The sequence below is a fragment of the Cryptomeria japonica genome, unplaced genomic scaffold, assembly GCF_030272615.1.
Source record: "Cryptomeria japonica unplaced genomic scaffold, Sugi_1.0 HiC_scaffold_123, whole genome shotgun sequence".
Classification (NCBI taxonomy): domain Eukaryota; kingdom Viridiplantae; phylum Streptophyta; class Pinopsida; order Cupressales; family Cupressaceae; genus Cryptomeria; species Cryptomeria japonica.
Genome location: NW_026728945.1, coordinates 307268 through 317400, shown reverse-complemented (window position 1 = coordinate 317400; position 10133 = coordinate 307268).

The following is a 10133-nucleotide window of genomic DNA, read 5'->3' as shown; positions in this document are numbered from 1 at the left end:
ACTCAACTAAATTAAAACGAAATAAAGAGTGAATTTTCTCAATCCTAAGCTGATATTTTACTTTCTTTTAAAACCAAATTTTTGAAATAAAAGTATACTACACTTTGATTTCAGATTTAATTTAATTAATTACCATTCACTATCAATTAGATAAATTAAATTATTTCACTTGACTAATTAATTTGAGAGGCCACATCACATTTAAACGATTCCAAGACATGTTAAATCCTAAAACCTAGCACACCAACTCCACCTAAGGTTTTTCATTTCCTAAAGTTATATTAAATTAAATTCTCTTAAAAGAATTAATTATCATGCTAAACCCGCTTAATGGGGCCTTAACCGATATGGTAACACTAGAAACCCAAACTCAAGTTTGCTGTGTGTGTGTGTTTACAAAGGTAAATATACTTTGTATAAAATATATATTTTTAAATAGGTGAACATACACATCTAATTACAAATAACTATTTTTAATTTTAAACCAAAGTTTAAGTAGAGCAAGTTTTTTTATTTTGTAGGATAACAAAGAGAACAATATTTGCATGATAAACATCCCCTTCACTTTATTAACTAAAAATATTAAGAAAAGTGCATGAAAATTTCACACTCTTAAAGCTAATTTAATCCACTATTACTAATAACTTTAATTTGTTCATTAAGTATCAATAACTTTTAAACGTATGAAATGCAAATTATCACAAGCGCTAAGCTATTTCTTAAACAAACTCAGCCCTTAAACAATATGTATATTTTTTAGAAAAGTAAAATATAATCGCTTCTAAACACAACAACATCATCATTTATCAACTTGATATACACAACATTACAAGGGACCCATTTGATAAAATTTTTAACAACTTACTCCAACCCATTTAAAAAATGTAATAAAAATTCTAACCCAAACGTGAGAATGAATATTTTCATTCCAATGTCAAGGTAGCACCCCATTTGATTCCACAAAAAATCTTACAAAACACAATTTTTAAACAAGCCAATGGAGAGCTCACCTTCCAACATTTGGGCTTTCTCACAACCAACCCCCAAGCTAAGAGGCCCATGAGAAACTTGATTTCCCAATATAAATACTCCACGCAGATGTAAAATCCATTAAGGGAGTCCAACACCATATAATTCACATCCCTTCTAAATTATATCGAACCATTTTTCCATAGATTTTCCAAAAGAATCAAGGATACTCATACCCAAGAAATCTCCTTCTCAACGAGAAAAAATCGTTCCCTTGGAGGTTCCACATATCCCTCACCCTACACATGAGTTTCTCTGATCAACTTGGGAGAGCCTAAACCCTCACACACGTGTCATATACATAAGAAAAGACATAGAAAGATGAAATTTAAAAATCAAATCAAAAGCCTCCACTAACATATTTACAACAAAATGGAATATAGCATTCTAAAGATTGAATCATATCAAAATATTTCCTTAATAGATGAGGAGGGTTTGATAGAAATTTCTCAAAGACTCTTTTGAGTCCTTCCACAAAGCCTCCCAAAAAATCCCAAAAAGAAAGATGCAAAAAATAAAATAATAAGCCATACAAAGACTCTTAGAATGGTATATACAATATGTGTCATATGACCTCCCCTCCCCTGGTCAGGAGGTACCACATTGATCTCATTCACCTCCTCTAACCCCTTCTCACCAAAACCTAAGGGTATGTGGATATCACAAATGCTCCTACGCGTGAGAGCATTGGGATGAGAGGAATAATATTGTATACTCTTCCCCAATAGGATCCTTTGGATCCACTCATATGTGTGAGGCATGCGGAAGCACCATTCATAAAATTGTTGGAGTGGATTTGAAAGTGGTAATTTACTTACTGTCACCCGCAAGTTAGACTTTCGACACCTTTTTTCTAAGAGACTTGGACAAGATCAAATGATGGCAAAATCCCATGGACTAATTCCCAAAAAGGTACCCAACTCATAAGTGTTTCTTTATGGGCCTAAATACACTCAAAAATAGATGAAACCGACACTTTAAAATCATTCAAAAAAATGCTCAACATAACACCTATTTTTTCTATAAGGATGCCACTGGGCGCAGATACTAACTTACTCATATATAAAAGCAAAACAAAAATATATTTAAAAAAAAAAATACATCACATTACAACAATTGCTAAAATCAAAGACCTTAGTCCCTATCATTAACTAAGGTCAAGGCTTCACTAAGAATTTAAAATGAATAGGATTTTCTTAGGAAACTCCAATTTCTATTAGCTATGAAAATTTCCTACACACTCAAAGAAAATAAATAAATTTCCAATATAGGTTGAAATAAAATGCACACATAATCATACATTTGATAAAAAAATAATTCTTCACGACCAACATAGTCCAATACAACATCGTACTATAACTTGATTATATTTTAATGTTTATTAACGAAATCTGACATTGATTTGTAATATAAAAAGTGTAGATAAAATTTGTTTTTGATTGGATAAGGTGGGAAGAGGGTCTCACAACCAAAGTTAGAATACTAGAATAAAGAAGTTCAATAACAAACAAGTTACTGCGCCGACACAACCGCAAAACTACCAAAATAACAAACCACGAAAAAATATTTAGACTTCATATTATGGAGGCTCATAAGAGCATTTGACTCTTTCATGACCAATTTTTGTCTTTAATTATAGCTCTCTCAAGCAGTACCCTCGTTGCTTCTTTTCACCTTCCATATTTAGTTTGATTTCTTTTTTCTTTTTGCCTTTTTTGTTCCATCCTTGACTTATGCCTATTGCGATAGTCAGTCAAAAAGATCGAGAAGTCATAGAAAAAATCCATTAGGTCCTTAATGATAGTAAGAAAATGAAAAAAATGAGTCCCCAAATTGAGAAACTCTATCGCCTAATAAATTTATTTTCTCTTTCAGTCTACCTTGTTTTACCTCCATCTCCTAAGTGTTTCAGTATGGGTCTGTGTACACTTATAAATAGATGAAACAAACACTTGAAAGTCATTCAAAAACCTACTCAGTGTGAAATCTATCTTTCCATAAGGATGCCGCTGGACGCAAATGCTAACTTACTCAAATATCAAAATAAAATAAAACTATATTTAAAACACAAAATACATCACATTACAACAATTACTAAAATCAGAGACCTTAGTCCCTATCATTAACTAAGGTCAAGGCTTCACTAGGAATTGAAAATGACTAGGATTCTCTTAGGGAACTCCAATTTATATTAGCTATGAAAATTTCCTACACGCTCAAATAAAAAAAAAAATTATTTCCAATATAAATTGAAATAAGATACACACATAATCATACATTTGATAACAATTTAATTAAAGATATGAGATTTCCACAATTCATTTGATAAAAATAAACTCGTAAACAATTTAATTCTTCACTACCAACATAGTCCAATGCAACATCATACTATGACCTGACTATATTTTAATGTTTTTTAACCACATCTAACATTGATTTGTAATATTAAAAGTGTACACAAAATTTGTTTTTGATTAGATAAGGTGGGAAGAGGGTCCCATGCCCAAAGTTAGAATATTAAAACAGAGAAGCTCAATAACAAACAAGTTATTGCACCAACACAACCCCAACACTACCAAAATAACAAACCACGAAAAACTATGTAGACTTCATATTATGGAGGCTCATAAGAGCATCAAACTCTTTCATGACCAATTTTAGTCTTGAATTCTAGTTCTCTCAAGTAGCACCCTCTTTGCCTCTTTTCACCTTCCATATTTGGTTCAATTTCTTTTTTCTTTGTGCCTTTTTTGTTCCATCCTAGACTTATGCCTATTGCGATACTCAGCCAAATAGGTCGAGAAGTCATAGAATAAATCCATTAGGTCCTTAATGATAGCAAGAAAATGGAAAATTGAGTCCCCAAATTGAGAATCTCTATTGCCCAATAAATTTGTTTTCTCTTTCAGTCTACCTTGTTTTACCTCCATCTCATAGTCATCGTTATCCTCCTCTTCACCATGCTTAACACTCTTGTTTCTTTGTGAAGTTTAAATAAGCGGGGTGGGATCTGGTGCTATGGAAGCCAAGCTGGTTTCCAAGTCCTCCTCCTCCACGATGATAAGATACTATGATTTGGAGACGTCTTTAAGGGATAGGTCCAAAGTGAAATATTTTGTAGGTAGGTCAAATACTTGACCTTTTCTTTCCTCAACTGAGTACAATATCACTTTCAAAGTGTTAGTTATCATATATGTGTCATCGTTTTAGTTTCAAATTTCTTTGTCTTGGATATTAATTACCACAATTAATGTCGATCTCCTCTTCTTACTCTCCTTCATTACCCTTTCATTTTTTAGATTTGCCTTTTCTATTTTTTCGATTTTTAACGTGTTTTTCATTTTTATCTTTACTTCTTTCCTCAGTTTCAAATTGGTATCCCAAGAGAGATTGTAATTCTACATGCAGTCTACTGTTAACATTATCTTCTTTTGACACAATTTTTAGCTCTTTATCTCTAGGGCATTCCCTTTTTTATCTCTCTCGATATGGGAATTGCCCTTTTGGGAATTTTTAGGGAGATTGAATGCTTATGTGGAAGCAATTCCAAAACCACTAGAAATTCTAAGGGGTTTCTTGGTAATTTTGAGGGCTCTTGAAGCCATCTTTCACTTTGATCTCTTTGATACCAAAATTAGGCCAGATTAGAGCATAGGAGAGGTTGTATGCAAATAGATTTGGTGAAGGTAGTATATTAAGCCTTGATGTAGGCTAGGGATGTCCTGATATTTATGGTTTCTCTTAACCTTTCACCCCTAGCAACTGATTACAGTATCCTTTTCTATCATCTTGTAAGTTACAATAGAACTCATCCCATCCATTTTCACTTCCCTCAGGTTCTTAGAGAATGTGAACTTCTTTGAAAGAAGTAGATTGTGGCCGTTCTACATGGCCATGAATTAATTTGAAACCCCTCCAACTTCACAAATCCTTCGCATGTTGTTCTTCTTCAGAAGCTCATAGGTTGATCAACTCTAATCTTTTCTCATATCGATTTCCGTAATTTTTTATACCCACAAATCTTTTGGAAAAGTTGGACTTTCTCAAAAAAGGAAGAAGCGACACGATTAGATTACTATTAACATATTTCGAGCTTTGCCATCTTTAGAAGGATTATAATCATTGGAGGAAAACTAAGCCCAATAAGGTAATAAATATTTTCAATCTTACAACTTTAATAATCTCATCCCTTTAGTCCATTCCTTTTTGTGAATTAAAAAGTGATAGCATCCATGATCAGAGATTTTAAAACTTCAAATATGCTACATGCACTTTTATGCCAACTAGACATTTGGGATATTTCAATGACCATGCGAATCCACAGTCAAGATTTACATTCAACTTTAATCGTTCTTCATTTTATAACAGTTCTAATATTATTTCAAATGAACAAAGGTAGCTATCAAAATCCAAACCAAGTGCTCCTTTCTAGAAGCATAAACCCGACAGGGTGCTACTTCTAATAAATTTGATAATTTAATAATTCACGATATAGTTGAATTTCATGTTTATAATGTCAAAGCATCAATTAACCCACTATAATCACATGGAAATCAAAATACCTAATTAACTATCAAAATTTTTGTCCTCATCATATGCATATATTAAAATCAAACTGCTCTACAGATGCACTCCACATTTGACATATTCTAATAACATCATCATGTGTTAATACTAATAACTTTAAAAACTTATACAGCCCTAGAATTCAATCATGGTCCAATAATGCCAATATCGAAGCCACCAAAGGGTGGGCCTCACAACTAGTAGTTTCGATTCTTGATCCGAATTTAGTCATAGCCGACTACTTAAATTCATGTAATTCAAATAATTTTTTTGATATTCGTAAATATCAGATAACTTAATAATTAAAGAAAGTTTAATCAGCAAACTAAAAAACTAAATTTTAATATATATTTTATTAATTTTTAAAGGATGAAACTACTCATTCTTATTTGACAATAGGCAAGACCGAATTTATATAGACTACCTCTCCATTCCTTTTGAAAAAAGGTAAAAACATGCATCTTATAAAAAGTTCTATTTTTCTCCAAGAAATCTCTCAAATTACCTTTTCTCTATGAGTTATTTTTCCCTAAAATTCGGTTGTTCAACTCTATCCAAATAAATTATGTACCTCACAACTATCTTATGTGAATCCTCTAAATCACCATTCCAATTCCCCAATTTTAGAATCTGCATTAGGCGACTGTGATAGTTATGAAACTACTTTTTTCTACCTCCAAAAGAGCCATCATCCTCTAGCTCCCTCGGTGGGAGGTCTTTAAATTTTGATTAATGCGAATCAATCAAACTAAATGGAGTTACTTAGAGACATCACAATCCAACTTTTTACAAATATCGTGAGAGTAGCGTGAAAAGATTAAGAGTAGCGTGTGAGATATTGAGAGAGAAAGAGAGAGCCAAGAGAGAGCAGGCCAAATAAAAGAAAGGTTCATAAAGAGAGTAGGGAATGAAAAAATACTGATGAGTCATTTAGATTCATCTCGAAATATTGCAACTGCCCTATAAAGCTAAAAAGTTGAATTTTGTTTAGAAATGCTTGGATATTTTTTTTTGTAGGATGCTATCATGATGTGCAAATGTCCGTGTGAAAAACTCGTATCTAGATAATATACGTTCAAAAATTTTGGGAGAAAAGAAAATATAGGACTAATGCAAAGGTGACATAAACCAATGTCCATGAGAAATGCGGCCTGAGCACCTTGGTAAAGAAGAAGGCTTATGTAAGTACTAAAATGAGCCTACAAAAATATTAAGCGAATGGACACCAAAGTACACACAAAACGTAGGTGAAGTTGCGAATGTATGCGATTTACGACATTACAGCCTAAAAATTTAATTATTCCTTAACATCAAATAATTCAATAATTAAAAATAAGTTTTAACAAAAAAACAATTTTCCCCCTTTTGATTTCAATAAAGCATACATATACAAATTATTATTAACAATAGACAAAACCTAGTTTCTATAGCATGCTTCACCATTTCTTTTAAAATAAATACAAGCAATGATGGATCTTATAGAAATTTCTCTTTTTCTCCTATGAATCTTTCAAATTACCTCTTACCTATAAGTATTTTTCCCTTAAAATCAAGTTGTTCAATGCTATCTATATCAATTATGCACCACACAAATATGTCATGCGAGGCCTCTAGATCAGCCTTGCGAATTCCAATTTTGTAATCTACATGATACAATTGTACAACAAGTGTGAAACTAGGCTTGTTTACCTCTAACAGAGCCCCAAATTTTTTTAGCTCCATTTGTGTGCCCCATAGGTTCTTGTTGTTGTGAATCAATCCAACCAATTGACTTGAACCCTAGAGAAAACATGGGAATTTTAACTATTAGTAACTATTAGCACGTTGTTTCCCATCCCAAAGCCATCTCCTTTATCCTCTCCTCTTGACACATGGCATGGTTGTCAATTTAAACCTCCTTGTGTGAAAGCTACCTTCTAATCGCATGGTTTCCAGGTCCACCTCTACGATATCTCCCATCTAATCCATATTGTCATTCATTAAATTCTACATGAATATGTACTCCTTTGTCAAACATGCACCTCTCATAGTCTAGGATATATCTACTCTACATCAAGATGTTCAAGATTATTCTCAAATCAATAACAATACTCTTTCATAGTGAAATTTAGTTGATAATGTTCCACCTTAATCCAAAGAATTTAGAAAGAAAATGTTGCAACACTTTATTTGTGGAAAAGTACGTAATAATTTGTGAAACCTAACAAATATCTGTCAACTATAACCTTAACATGTGCATCCATTGTGAGACACTCAAATAACATTAAGAGTTTAAAATCACATCAGATTTTTAGAAATATGTGTAACTTGTGATCACTAGATTTTGCCTAAACCCAGTATGCCATCCACTCAAATTGTTGATTGAGGAGCTCCCATAAAACTCTTATATAATTAGTAGTAATTTTACAACTTCATTGCTAAAAACTTTATCTTTGATCATTGAATTGAATGTGAATTAAGAATAGTTGAAATATAAATACATCTGAGAGAAACACATATTTAATTGGTTCTCCACCAGTTCAATTGAAATGATATATAAGACTCTATGATTTTTCTAGCAGACCATTCACATAGTAATGAGATATCTTGCAACGGTCAAGATAGAATGCAACACCACAATCTTGAAGAATGTAAAATCCTATCAAGTCTACCTCAATATAGGTGTTCAAATGAATGGATTTGGCATGATTGTTCTTTGTGAATTTGATACTAGAAAAAATTGGTATGCTCGTATTACCACCAACTTTTATAGGTATCTGTTATTGATTTCATAGAGTCCAATTGTTCAACCCACACATTCAAACATCTGCATGCCTCATGCTAGAAAATTTATCAATGAGATGACTAGTTGCACTCGAAATAATTGTATCACATTGAGATCCAAATAAATAAAGGTGGGTTCTACCAACTTCCCCTTAAAGTGTATTCATTAGAAATATATAAATTTCATGGGCTAATGATAGAAAAAGAAACAATCAACACTAGAGATGACGGTCAGAAGGGCCTCCCATTCATTGTTGTATCAAGGGTTCGTTGCCTTGTTGATATTCACATATCCCCCTACTATTACATACCAACATACACATGAGGCACAATGCATATGTAGTAATCAAAAAATGAGAATAGAACTGATTACATACAATGTGGATTCAAAATAATTAACTTTTCATTCCAAGTATACCAAATTTCTCTTGCTTGCATGCAATATCAATTGGAAATAATTGAATATTTCATTGCAAGTGTTACCAAAGAGCTCCTACTCTTCAATGCAAAACATGGTTGGTAATTTGTGTTGTAATCAGTTATACTCAACTGTTAAAATAAGAATTTGTTTTTTTCCAAAGATCTCCAATTAAATTCTAGCAATCTACTTCACATAAATTTTTTTGCATTCACAGATTCGATCATTTGAGCCAAATTCAAAAATAGATTAGAAATTATGATTTGTCTTTCTTTGTTAATCTATCACTGTACAACTACACATTTCTTTATTTACAAGTTTCAATTTGTGAAGGGTAAGGTTCACAGATTACATCTTCGTTGTGGTATTAGAATATGCCATTTCCAATCATGTGCAAATTGTTAAAGTTTCATTCTAACTACCAATCTCTATATCTAGGTTGCAAACACCACAATTTACAACATATCATTTACTTTTAACCATTGTTCATGTAACCGCTAAGCATGTCGGGGCTGCTATGTGCGATTAATAAAATTTTAGAAAATTGATATTAGACCAGACTTAAACCAAATCCTAAAAAAGTGAATTTGTTCTGTACGTATCAAATAAAAAGTACAGGCATAAAGCTTCATGGTGACATTAACTGCAATATATTTCTTCCCCAAACTATATTTTAAAAATAATATATAATTAACTCCCTTTTTTTTTTTTTTTTTTTTTCCTACTTTACATATCTTATTGAACGTGACATACCTGGTAGATCAACATTCGTTGCAATTCGCAGGTCCTCTAAAAATAGGACTCCAAAATCTTGTCACATTAGAAAGGTTGAAGTGGCTGTACTGAAATAATGCTTCTCATATCTACTTTCATCTGAATTTTCTCAGTTGGCTTTGCAAAAATTGAGCCAAGTCTTAGGAATTTGATAAGTCTAGCATGGGAGATGCTTGCATACTTGTGAGCTGCAAACAATTAGGAAAATGAATGTGTGAGCCTCATTTGCCAAAACTGGGAAATTATGGCTATACTCCTTTTATTTGATTATGTAAATTGGTAACAAAGATTCTCAAAATGAACAGATATTAATTCATGCATCAATGCCATTTAGATTCATTCTCATGATTTAGAAAAAATCTCAATCCCTCGCAACAAAAGGAAAAGGAACCTAAGTTCCTAGCTCTTCCTTAAAGATAACAACTAGGCCTTTTCTTATTCCTAATGTCATTGGCATTGGTTAATGTTATGATCTTGTTTCCTCCATTTTGATATTTAACTTAATTTACGGGATGGTATAATTCAACATGCCACGGAAACCAATATTTATTTAAGTACAAAATATTGCATATTACGTTGATAT